Raw genomic sequence first — 13357 nt, forward strand, 5'->3', positions numbered from 1 at the left:
TTTCGTATTATTTTGAAGTTGACGTGACCTAAACGTGCATGCCATAAATTATTTGACTCAAGTAAGTAAGAAGAAGCTTGAACTTTATTGATATTAATAGCAATTATATTGAACTTGAAAAGGCCCTCATTTAGGTAACCTTTTCCTACATACACATCATTCTTACTTATTACAACTTTCTCAAAAACAAACACACACTTAAAACCATTCTTGATAAGAAGTCCAGCAGAGACCAAATTCTTGCGAATTTCAGGGACATGGAGAATATTGTTTAGAGTCACAACTTTTCCCAAAGTCATCTTCAAAGATATCTTTCCAACTCCTTCAATTTTTGCTGTTGCGGAGTTTCCTATAAAGATAGTCTCGTTGAGCCCTGCGGGGACATAAGAGGCAAATAACTCTTTGTTAGCACAAACATGGTGAGTGGCTCCAGAATAAATCTACCACTCCTTGGGATATCCTACCAAGCTGCATTCAGATAGCATGTCACATAAGTCCTTTATTTCATCATTCTTTTTAACCATGTTTGCTTGACTCTTCTTCTTGTCCTTCTTCGGTGCACGGCAGTCCACAGCCTCATGTCTAACCTTTTCACAGTTGTGGAATTACCTTTGAACTTCTTCTTGCTCGGGTAATTCTTTGGACCAGACGGCTTCTTTTTCTTTTTTTTGCTTGTAGACGCTTCCTCAACAATATTTGCTCCCATTATTGTTGAGTTACCATGAGACTTCTTCTCAACAACCTTGTTGTCCTCTTCAATCTGTAGACGAACAATAAGGTCTTCAACCGTCATCTCCTTGCGCTTATGTTTCAAGTAATTCTTAAAGTCCTTCCACAACGGATGCAGCTTTTCAATAAATGCAGCAACTTGAAACGCTTCATTTATGACCATACCTTCAATCATAAATTTATAACTAGTAAAATAATCAATATCTTGAATAATAATATTGACTCTACTTATACCTTCAGCAAGGAGGTCATGAACAATCACTTGCAATTCTTGGACTTGCATTATGACAGATTTACCGTCAATCATTTTGAAATCCAGAAATTTGGCGGCCACAAACTTCTTAAGTCCAGCATCTTCAATCTTATACTGTGACGACCCAAAGGGTCATCACCTGTATTCCTACTCACTCTGTATTTCTGAGGCCGTGAAAATCTCACTTGGGGGTCTCCTCGACTTGTGTGCGCAGTCCGGGTGCGTAACCGGAAAGTTTAAATGTGAATTTGTGAGAAAAATAATAAATTTTGATGTTTTAATTGATTAAGTTTGACTTCGGTCAACGTTTTGGGCAAACGGACCCGGACTCGTGATTCGACAGTCCCGGAGGGTCCGTAGGATAATATGAGACTTGGGGGTGTGCCCGGAATTAAATTCGGAGGTCCCGAGTCCGAGGAATGAATTTTTACATGAAATTGTTTTCTAAAAATAATTAAACAAATTGGAAAGTGATATTCGTTTAGAAGACTATGGTATCGGGCTCGTATTTTGGATCTGACGCCCGGTACAAGTGTTATATATGGTCTAAATAATTGCTGTAAAGTTTGGTTAAATTTGGACGTCATTTGACGTGTGGTGAGCTAGAAAATATAAACTTGATGTTCTATGGAAATTGGAAGGAAATCATGGGTATTGAGGCCCAATTTGATGATTCATGATGTTGATTGGGCGATTTGATTGCACGGATGAGTCCGTAGTGTGCTTATGAGTTCATTTGCATGTTCGGTTTGGAGCCCCGAGGGCTCGGGTGAGTTTTGAGTGGGTCCCGGAAGGTCTTATGACATTCTGAAGCTGCAGGTTCAGGGGTTGCAGGCCCCCAGCGCGCCCGCGGTCAATTCCGCGCGGTCAGCGCTGGAAGCTGCGCGGCCGCGGTACATTTCTGTGCGGTCCGCGTGGCTTGAGTTCAGAGGGCCAGTAGTCCTAGGTCGCCCAGCGCGGCCGCGTGCCATATCAGCGCGGTCCGCGCTGGGAGATTCAGAGAGTGGGAGTTTTGGTCCATTCCTCCAGCGCGGCCGCGCACCAAATCAGTGCGGTCCGAACTTGGTGGGTTCAGAGAGGGTCATCTCCAGTCCCTCAGCGCGGTCGCGGTGCACTTTTGCGCGGTCCGCGCTGAGCCTCTAGTAGGGTATAAAAGGTCGGGATTTATGGTTATCTTTCACTTTTTCAAAACCCAAAACATAAGAGGCGATTTTCCAAACGATTCTTCTTCTTCAAAACGATTGGTAAGTGATTTCTAACTTATTTTCTTTACTCCTTAACATCTTTAAACATAATTCCAACTTCAAAACAAGGATTTTAATGGGGGAATTTGGGAATTTAGGGTAGAACTAGGGTTCCTAAATTTGGGGGTCTTGGACCTCAATTTGAGGTCCGATTCCAAATAACTTATATATCTGAATTCATGGGGGAATGCGTAAACGGGTTTTGGCTCGAACCTCGGGTTTTTGACCACGTAGGCCCGGGGGCATTTTGGGAATTTTTGAACAAACTTTGGAAAATTCATTTTCATGCATTCAAATTGATTCAAGTAGCAGTTGTTAATACATTCAAGTAATTTGTGATTAGATTCGAGCGGTTTGGTGGTGAATTCGAGGGGTAAAGCTATACTAGAGGATTGAGTTGAGTTTGGAGCATTCGAGGTAAGTGTTTGGTCTAACTTTGGCTTGAGGGAATAGGAGTAGAGTCTTATTTGCTACTTGCTAATTGTCGAGTACGATGTATAGGCATGGTGACGAGTATCTATACATTGGTGTCTAGCATGACCGTGGGTCCTATATTGTGATTTCCATGACTTCCTTGTATTATTCATGCCTTGGTGATTTCTATTTTGTGCAATGATGTGGAAAGAATCGTGACTTATGGATATTGAGGAGCGCTGGCTCCAGTCGTGTAGCGAATTGCGAAAGTATAAGTGATAATTGAACCTCTAGAGCATTGGCTCGAGTTGTGAAGTGAATTGTGAAGTAAAAAGTGAGAGAGAGAAAAGATCATTATGTTGTCCCTTGGTGGGCCATTGTCGATTTGTGGTTCCCTTGTACTGTGTTCTTAATTGATATTACGGACGCTTAGGTTAATGCTTCCTTGTGTTGAGTGATGACTAAAGTTGTAGCTGAGGTAGTTAAGTGTTGTCATAGGTTGGTTATAGCTGAGGTAGTTAAGTGCTGTAATAGGTTGGTTATAGCTGAGGTAGTTAGGTGTAGCAACAAGTTTGATTATAGTTGTGGTAGTTAGATGTTGTAATAGGATTGATCATAGTTGTGGTAGATAGGTGTCGTAACTGGATTGATTATAGTTGTGGCAGTTAGATGTTGCAACAGGATCGGTTGTAGCTGCGGTAGTTAGATGTTGGGACCAGTGCGGTTATTTGACATTTTGTTCCGTTGCGGGAAGTTATTATGTTGTTGTTCCCTTGCCGGGAAGTTATACATTGTTGTCCCCAGCTGGGATTATTTTGTATATTGTGATTGATGAAATGAGAGCGTGTGGTACGCCTACCACGTAGTATTATGAAATGTGATCGTGTGGTACGCCTACCACGTGATATTTGAGGATCGGGTTGCACGCTGCAACAATGATATGTGAGGATCGGGTTGCACGCCGCAACGATGATATTTAAGGATCGGGTTGCACGCCGCAACAATGATATTTAAGGAGTCGGTTGCACGCCGCACAATGATATTTGAGGATCGGGTTGCACGCCGCAACAATGATATTTATGGATCGGGTTGCACGCCGCAACAATGATATTTATGGATCGGGTTGCACGCCGCAACAGTGTTGTTATGTATTAGGATCGGGTTGCGCGCCGCAACAGTTGTTGATTCAAGTGTGTTTATTTGGATATTCGTTTCTTGGTTCGCTGTAAATTCTTGGGCTGCTTCTATCTTTATATTGAGGTTTCCTATTTGTAACTGTTGCCTCCCCACAGCATGTCCCTCCCTTCCTTATTGACTGTTTATTTCCTGTATTTCTTTCCGTTGTATATATATATATATATATATATATATATATATATATATATATATATATATATATATTAAATTTGAACTGCACAGGTTTATCTGGTAGTCTGGTCCTAGCCTCGTCACTACTTCGCCGAGGTTAGGCTAGGCACTTACCAGCACATGGGGTCGGTTGTGCTGATACTACACTCTGTGCTCTTTTGCACAGATCCAGGTATTGGACAACATCCGTAGTTGGAGGGCTTCCTTCAGTCCACCCGGAGACCCAAGGTAGACCTGCAGGCGTTCACGGGCCCTGGTGTCTCCCTCTATCTTCATTCACTGTTTCATTATCTTTTGTTCAGAGACAGTTTATTGTATTTTTCTTCAGACCTTGTATGTAGTAGATCTTAGATAGTCTGTGACACTGTGACACCAGTTCTTGGGTAGAGACTTATGTTGTACTTCTGCATTTTATTCAGATTCTTTAATTTAAGACTTCCGCTTAATTGTTAAATTCTATCGTTTGCATGCGATTGCCGATATTCGTTAAAAAAAAAGTAATTAAGGTTTGGCTTGTCTAGCTCCCTCTAGTAGGCGCCATCACGACTCCTGAGGGTGAGAAATTCCGGGTCGTGACATATACTTCTTTTAAGAGCATTCTACAACTCTCGTGATGTTTTCATTACACAATAAATATTGTACAGGTTGTCTTCGAAGCAACTTAAAATATAATTTTTGCATAAGAAGTCAGAATGCTTCCATGCCTCCGTGACCACAAATCACTCATTTTTAGGAGTTTCTTCTCCCAGAACTGGAACGTCCTCGCTGATAAAGCGTTGTAAACTGAGTGTGGTCAGGTAGAAGAACATTTTCTACTGCCAACGCTTAAAGTCCACGCCAAAAAACTTTTCGGACTTTTCTGCTGGTGCCATCGCCGGCGCAGGAGTTGTGCGACTTGAAGCGCAGTAGCCATTGCTGTAGTAGTCCCAACGGAACCATTTTGTTGTCCGTACTTGTTATCATTTTTCTGTAAATAATATTATAAAAGAAATTGTATAATGGAAAACAGGAAATAAATTTGGTCCAAAAAATTATCAATCAATCATATCAATTGACCAAATCCGAAGCCGAAGTCGAGCCGAGCGAGCGAGCGACGACGCGAGGCACCACTTCTTCTTAACTCTTTAAGAGCTAGAAGATGTGCTTCTCTATATAAGCACAAAGATTTTCTTTCCTTTTCCCAACGAGGGACAAAGTGCATTAGTAAAGGAAACTATTTCAAACTTTTCATTTTCCTCCTAATCTTTTTCCTGCATTTCCCATTCACAACTCTTATCTAATTAGATAAAAAAGAAAAAAAACCAACCAACATTGATTTTGGTTTAATATTTGGAAAAGTTAAAAGTTTTTAGAGAACAGTCCAAGTCAAAAGATTAGCTTTTAACTTTCTTCTATTTTAATTTCATCTCCGACTGAATATCCTAGATTAATATCTTCGTCATTGTAAAGAGGGTTTTTACTGTATTTGACTCTTTTGTTAGGAACCTTAGGGCGTGTTTATGATAAGAAAATGGATTTTGAGTATAACTCAATCTCAAAAATAATCTTATGGGAACATTATTCAGAACCATGTAAGAAAACAACAATCCGTTTTCTCAATCAATTTGGCACAACCTAACACCCTCCCCCTCCCCCCAACAACAATCTCAAACTATCTCATGATGATCCGCCGGGAAAAGGAACTCGTTGTTATTCACCAAGACTTGTAAATAATTTGTTCCACAGTTATAATACAACCTGTACTAAAGTCCTGGTGATCTGCCAATACTTGTGGCAAGGCAACTCTTTGCCATCCATCAGATACTCCTAGTGATGCTAGGACTTAGACAATTTGTCTCGATGGACCTTTGTAGAACCACCATTTATATTTTGATCCCACTAAGAAAAATTTAGTAAAATAACCCTGCGCCAGAATTTTAAAGTTCGCTGCCAGAATTTTGAAGCATGTTGCTAGAATTTTCAGTTCTAGCAACATGTTGTTCTAGCAACATGCTTTAAAATTCTAGCAGTGTGCTTCAAATTCTGGTAGCATACTTTAAAATTCTGATTGTGTACTTCAAAGTTTTAGCAGCGTGCTTCAAATTCTAGCAGTTTACTTTAAAATTCTAGCAGCGTACTTCAAAATCCAGACAATATGCTTTAAAATTCTAGCAGCGAGGCTATTTTTTTAAAAAAAAATTCTTAATAAGTTTAAGATATAAGTGGTGGCACTAAATGATCATATTTGTACAAATCTCCCCAGAATATGTAGCACACAGATTTCGTAGAATGACACCAGGTAGTCACTCTAAAGGGCAACTATATAGGAATTAGCTAGTGCATCCTAAATTTTACTTTTTGAGTTCAATTTTTAGGACAACTACATCCTAAATTGTGCTGAAGTTAAAATTTTTAGTTTAAAATTTCAAGACAAAATAACAACTGGCTAATCTCTAAATAGTATTTCTGAAAATTGCTGTCTGTGCACTTGCCCCTAACAGATTCTCGAACTAGACCCAAGTTGATGGGCCATATTTGTAGAGGCTGGGACCGAAAATTGTTGAAAAATGGCATCATATAGCTGCTCTAGAAATAATAGTCGGAACAATATATATATATATATATATATATATATATATATATATATATATATATATATATATATAAATTTTATATACTTTTACGATTACCACGTATAAATAATTTGTCGAAAATTCTTAGCCAACGAGGTGACTGTGACAGGTTGCGGTTGCCGATGTGAAAGTGCTTAACAGCGCATGTGACTTTGACCAAAGGCTGAAAGGCCTAATTTTCATATATATATATATAGATATATGTATATTTTTTTTAAAAAAAAAATCATTTAAAAACTTAAAAGCCAAAACATACATTTCTTCCAAGAAAATTGATGTAAAACAAGTACTAGAATCCAACTTATATTGACCCTGCTTTTGTTAGAATATAATTTTTATATCTCAAAAATAACATATAATATAGTCATTATTATTTACTAATTATGATTAATAGTCATTATTATAATATTATATCTGACTTTTTATTAGTATTCATACCAAATCATCTATGATTAGCTATTAATGATTTTGAATTGGTTTGGTCAAATTATCATTATTTGTTGCTTTGAGAATTACAAAACGGTAAACCTTGTTTTGTAACAGTCTTTCTCATTAATTTTTTATTCACTCAATGCTATAGACGTTGGAGATTTTCAACAAGGATGATTATTTTCTTATCTATAAAATCCCAAGTTCCTTTTGCTTTCAAGTGGGAAAAAACTAAGAGTAAAAACTTCTACTATATATATTTTTCATTGCTGGGTTTTATTAGTTAATCTTTGTTGTTTCTGCTCCTAGTTTATACTAGAAGGGCTTGTTGAATCCTGGGGGATACGCCTAATATTATTTATCACGGTGTGGGCGAAATATCCTTAAGGACAGTGTTCTTGACACGCCTCAAGCTAAACCTTATTCTCCATAATTAATCCAATATTTTTCCAACAATCTTAAGGATATTTCGACATTCTTTTATTATGAAGAATCAAANGGATCTGCACTTCACATTTGCACAATGGTATCACGGAGAATATCATTCTGTATTCAAATTATTTTCGTGAGCTGCAATATGTTAATCAAGTTGTTGTTTCAATTTTGTGCATTATCGCATTATGGAGGATAAGTTGCACTACAAAATTAAGGTACGCCTTTTCTAGTATTTGAATGCGCCTAAGGGCTAAGCTTAAATAATTGCAGATTTTTAGTTATATAATTCAATCCGGGGTACATAATTATATTTATTTAAGAAACCGCTTTATTCTAAAAGCTCTTAAAAAATATTCTTTCATACTTTCTATTGGAATCCATATCTCATTGTAATTTCTTCGAGAATAATGTGTTCAACTTTAGCACAAACTATGTGAATTGATAGTAGGACTTTTCGATCTGTGGTGAATTATTTTATTCTTGTTAGATTGATTCTTATTGTTAATTAAGAATTACACTTAAAAGTGGTAACCATCTAATAGAAAAAGTGGGTTACTGAATGAATCTCTTCAATAGCAAAATTGACGAAATTTGCTATGCCAAGTTTGACAAATTTTTTAATTGAAGTATTTTCATTTTCTTTGAAATCACATGAATATGATTTATCCAAACCTTTATCAAGACATATGTGCTTTGGAAAAAATTTTCTAGATAAATCTCTATCTTTTGGACAGGTGTCACGACCCCAGTTCGCCCTCCGTGAACAAGTCGTGATGACACCTAGTCCCTACGACTAGGTAAGCCTAACAATGCGGAAGATAAACCATAATTGCAATAAAACTGAACTAGTAAAATAAAACGGTGTTTAAGGTGCCGCTCGACACATACCACAACAATTCTCGAAGCTAACAACATTCCCAAAACCCGGAAACTCACAAATCACAAGCTAAGGAATACATAAGAGGCTCTGACTGAAGAATATCTATACAAAGGAGAAATACTGAAAGAGCTATACTTATTACAGAAAGCTGGAAAGAGACTCCTCGGTCTGCGGACGTAGCAGATATACCTCGAAGTCTCTACCGATACGCCTCCTTCCAAGGCTGACAGAACTGAGTGGGAGTACCTGTATCTGCACAACAAAAATGTGCAGAAGAGTAGCATGAGCACACCACGACGGTGCCCAGTAAGTATCAAGACTAACCTCGGTGGAGTAGTGACGAGGAACAGTCAAGGCACCTACCGGTCAATAAACAGTATAATCATAGGAATAATGGAAATGACATATAAATATGTAAAAACTGCATGAATGACCAAGAATGCCACAATTCACAATAAGGGAAAAATACAACAAGTAACAACGAGAATATAATAAATGAGGATAGGAAATGACGGCAGAATCACAATCCAAATCCTAAGGCCACAACACAACAATGGGGAAAACAAGTCAATAATTCATATCCTACAATGATGTTCACAAAGGTCTTATCCAACCCTTTCCACAATTTCACCAAGTCTCGGACAAACCCCAACTCGCGAAGACCCAGCATCTGAAATCTAACAATTGGCATTCTATGCCCCATCAATCTCATGGTCATACCGACAACTAACTGGCTAACTAGGGCCACTCTCACAATATAATGGATAAACGAGGGCGTACCTCCACCCTTAGCAAAATCAGGAGGAATTCACCTCTAATAGGGGTGTTCAACTACGTGTATGCTTGTGCAAATGTTTCTAACAAAATTCTACCAGCTAGTAAACATGAAAAGGAGAACAGACCGCACGTGCGATGTTTCCCCACAACTTCCAAGTGATAAAGCTCATACCGGTAAGCAACCCACAATCACATTATTAAACAAATAGGAATGCCTCCACAGGCCGTCATAATTCTCTACAATCATCCCCTGGCATAGCCCACCTTATTTCGCCACGTGTGCAATTAATAACATAATAAGCACCGCCTTATTTCGCCACACGTGCATCACAATGTTCCCACCTTATTCCACCACATGCGCAACCCACATATAAGCATATAACATATCCCGCCTTATTACGCCGCATGTGCAAAACATCAATGACAAAAATAGCACAGCAAAGACCTCGTGCATCACAGTATCAACAATTGCACGGCAGAAACCTCGTGCATCACCATATCAACAACCGCACGGCAGAAACCTCGTGCATCACAATATCAACAAGTGCACGACAGAAACCTCGTGCATCACAATATCGACAACCGCACGGCAGAAACCTCGTGCATCACAATATCAACAAGTGACAATATATATATACAGGAACAAAGCAAGAGAATCAACTCGAGAGGTTCTGTTCACCAAAAGACGGTACAACTAACGTACAAGGGATAACTGTAACAGGGAAATACTAAGCGCGATAAGAACAACTCAACAAGGGAGAGATAATACGAAACAACGCTTCCATAATACTCAGTTCTACAACAAGGAAGTTAACATGAATCAAATAATTACAATTAAGGAAGTACCCACTAAACATAGGATATCTAACTTCTTTCCAATAAAGGCCAATTAATTACACGAGAGATAGAAATAATGCTTTCCAGATAAAGACAAGCAGTTAGGAATGATAATGTGACTATAGAAGGGTAAATGCCTACAGTTAAACAAGTAAAAGTCAATTAGGCAACAAGAATAACCAAAAAGGGCAAATAATTCCAAGTAAGTCATGTAGAGGTGAAACTAATAACAGGGAGCTCAATCGTACCAAGAACAACTTCATATTCGGTGATTATAAGGATCTAAGGGCCTAACAGGGGCAATTTTCCACAAATAAATCCGAGCACGCACTCATCACCTCGCATACAAGGAATGCAATCAGCAAAGAAGACTCAAATCCTAAGGGGAAGTCCCCCACACAAGGTTAGGCAAGATACTTACCTCGAACCGGCTAAAATCAACTAGCAACCATGTTCTTGCGACGAGTACTCAACTCCAAATGGCCCAAATCTATTCAATTAAATCACACATTGTAAATAACATCTCAAGCAACTGATCCTACTATTTAATTCAAAGCTAAAGCGCGAAATTAGGCAAAATGACCAAAACACCCCTCAGGCCAACGTCTCGGAATCGGATAATTTTCACATTTTCAGAAATCTCGCACTCTCACGAGTCTAACCATATAAAAATCTCAGAAATCGGAGGTCGAATGCTCCCTCAAAACCCAATAGTTTAGTCAATGAACTTTCACACAAATTCTTCCATTTTTGATCCTTAATTCGAATTTAAAAGGTGGATTTAACTACAAAATGATAGAATATAATTAGAAAGGATCATAGAAATGTTACCCAATAATCTCCTCTCCAAAATCCTCTCAGAATCGCCCTTGCCCGAGCTCAAAATTGATTTTCAAACTTATGAAATTAAACCCTCGAAATTTCCTATTTCTGCCCAGACATTCCGCTTCTGCGGACAAGGGACCGCTTCTGCGGTCCCGCTTATGCGGAAAAAGCAACCGCTTCTGCGGCTTTCATTAAAGAGGACATGGCCGCATCTGCGATAGCTGGGCCGCTTCTGCGGCTCGCTTCTGCGATGCCTAAGCCGCTTCTGCGATGCCTAAGCCGCTTCTGCGGCTCCGCTTTTGCGGAAATGGCACCGCTTCTGCGGCTTCTGAGGGAAAAGGGGACAAGCCGCTTCTGCGGCCAAATAGCCGCTTCTGCGGCACCGCATCTGCGGTTCCCAAGCTGCAGATGCGAAAATACCAGAAGAGGGACATTCAGCTGCTGCATTAACTTCAAATTCCTCCGTTAACCACCCGAAATCATCCCGAGGCCCCCGGGACCCCAACCAAAAGTACCAATAGCACCTAATACCTCATTCAAACTTGTATCAATCCTTAAAACACCTCAAACAACGTCGGAAACTCAAATTAATCAATGATTTGAGCCTAAGGACTTCAAATTCCATCAAAATACATTTTCGATCAAAAACCTAACCAAAACACGTCCGAATGACCTGAAATTTTGCACACACGTCCCAAATGACATGACGGAGCTACTGCAACTTCCGGAATTCCATTCCGACCCTCGGATCAAAAACTCACTTTCGGACAGGAAACTTCAAAAATTCAAACTTCGGCATTCCAAGCCTAAATGAGCTACGGACTTCCAAAATACATTCCGAACACGCACCCAACCCCGAAATCACCTAACGGAGCTATCGGAATCGTCGGATTTCCATTCCGAGGCCGTCTTCACACTGTTCTGACTACGGACCACTTTCCAACACTTAAGCTCTCATTTAGGGACTAAGCGTCCCAAAACTCTCCGAAACCCCACACCGAATGTCCCGGCAAACCAAAATAGCAGAAAAAACTTAGGGGAAGCAGTTAATAGGGGATCGAGGCGTGAATTCTAAAAACGACCGGTCGGGTCGTTACATCCTCCCACACTTAAACATTCGTTCGTCCTCGAATGAGCATAGAGAACATACCTGAAGTCTTCAAGTCACTGAGTGCGCACTTCCAACATACACCCCAATCCACTTAAACCTGACGACACCATCTCAACTGAAATTTAACCTTTCTAGCAATACCAATAGGCCTTCAAGCCAGAATTTTCACCTCCCATCCGTTTCCAAAAGACCCGATCCTAAATCCATATCCGGTATCAGTCTCAACCAGCTATATCAATACGAGCCAACACACAAAGGGTACAACCACACAACATGACACATCACCCATAGGCCCACAATATCATTTCTGATAGCAATACTTGCCTGAGATCAAATCCGTACCGGCCATAAGCCTCATATTCAACAGGAACTCTTTTCAAACCTCCACAACACTGGCGATGATACAATAACCACGAAAACCGCATAACAAAATACCCGAATAACCAAATCTCAGCCAACACCAACGGGTACACACCCCACAAGCTAAAACTCAAGAAGCATAGAACGGAAATGACTGAATATGAGAAAGGAAACACATAAGAAACTAACAAACAAATCAAACTAGCACAGATTCTGCTAAAACACAAATCGACAAAACATCTGACAAGAAGGAATGAAAGCATATAAAAGACTCACAATGATCTTATACTTCTCACCGCAGTACACCACCCGGTCTCAACATATCAAATCACCTGAAATCACGAGGGTCCCGCCCTCATTACTGAATCACAAGTAGGGCACACATCAACCCATCTAGAGACTCTCACTAGATCAATTCCGTCTACAATTACAACACAGGCTGGCTCCCACACCGGTGGAGCATAGAAATCACAGCTCGTAACCAAGAATACTCAGAGATCACATCAAACCTACCGAAACAGACAACATGAATTTACTACTAGCCTCATAACTCTCGACAACAGCTAGGAACGGACGATAGACACGGCTATCACTCATAGAACCTCCCAACAGAATAATCACGTAGACAGAGTACAATCATGAAACGCACTCATAAATGGAACAACAAATAAGGGAACTCACCCCGATAAGCAGAACTGTGGTGAACTACAGATAGTGCCCCTCTATAACAAACTGAATCCGTACCTGAATGTCATTCAACTGGCGCACCGGCCTCAAGCCTACTATATGAAACACATCAACGAGCCGGGCCTCCCCCTCTTGGGTGCCCTCTACCTGCCGGAATACCTCGCTGGGACACACCGGTCCGAAGTCTGGGACAATCTCTCATCATGTGGCTAGTATCTCCGCACTCAAAGCACCCTCTCTACTGACGAGGCGGTGGAAACTGTGCGATGCGGGTACTTCGAGACCTATGAGCTCCTGAGTCACCATGCAAAGCCTGAAGCGCGAACTGAAGTGGCTGACCTGCAAAACCTCTACCATGACCGCACCCCTGCCCTACCAAAAAGTAACGGAACCCAG

The sequence above is a fragment of the Nicotiana attenuata genome, unplaced genomic scaffold (assembly GCF_001879085.1).
Source record: "Nicotiana attenuata strain UT unplaced genomic scaffold, NIATTr2, whole genome shotgun sequence".
Taxonomy (NCBI): domain Eukaryota; kingdom Viridiplantae; phylum Streptophyta; class Magnoliopsida; order Solanales; family Solanaceae; genus Nicotiana; species Nicotiana attenuata.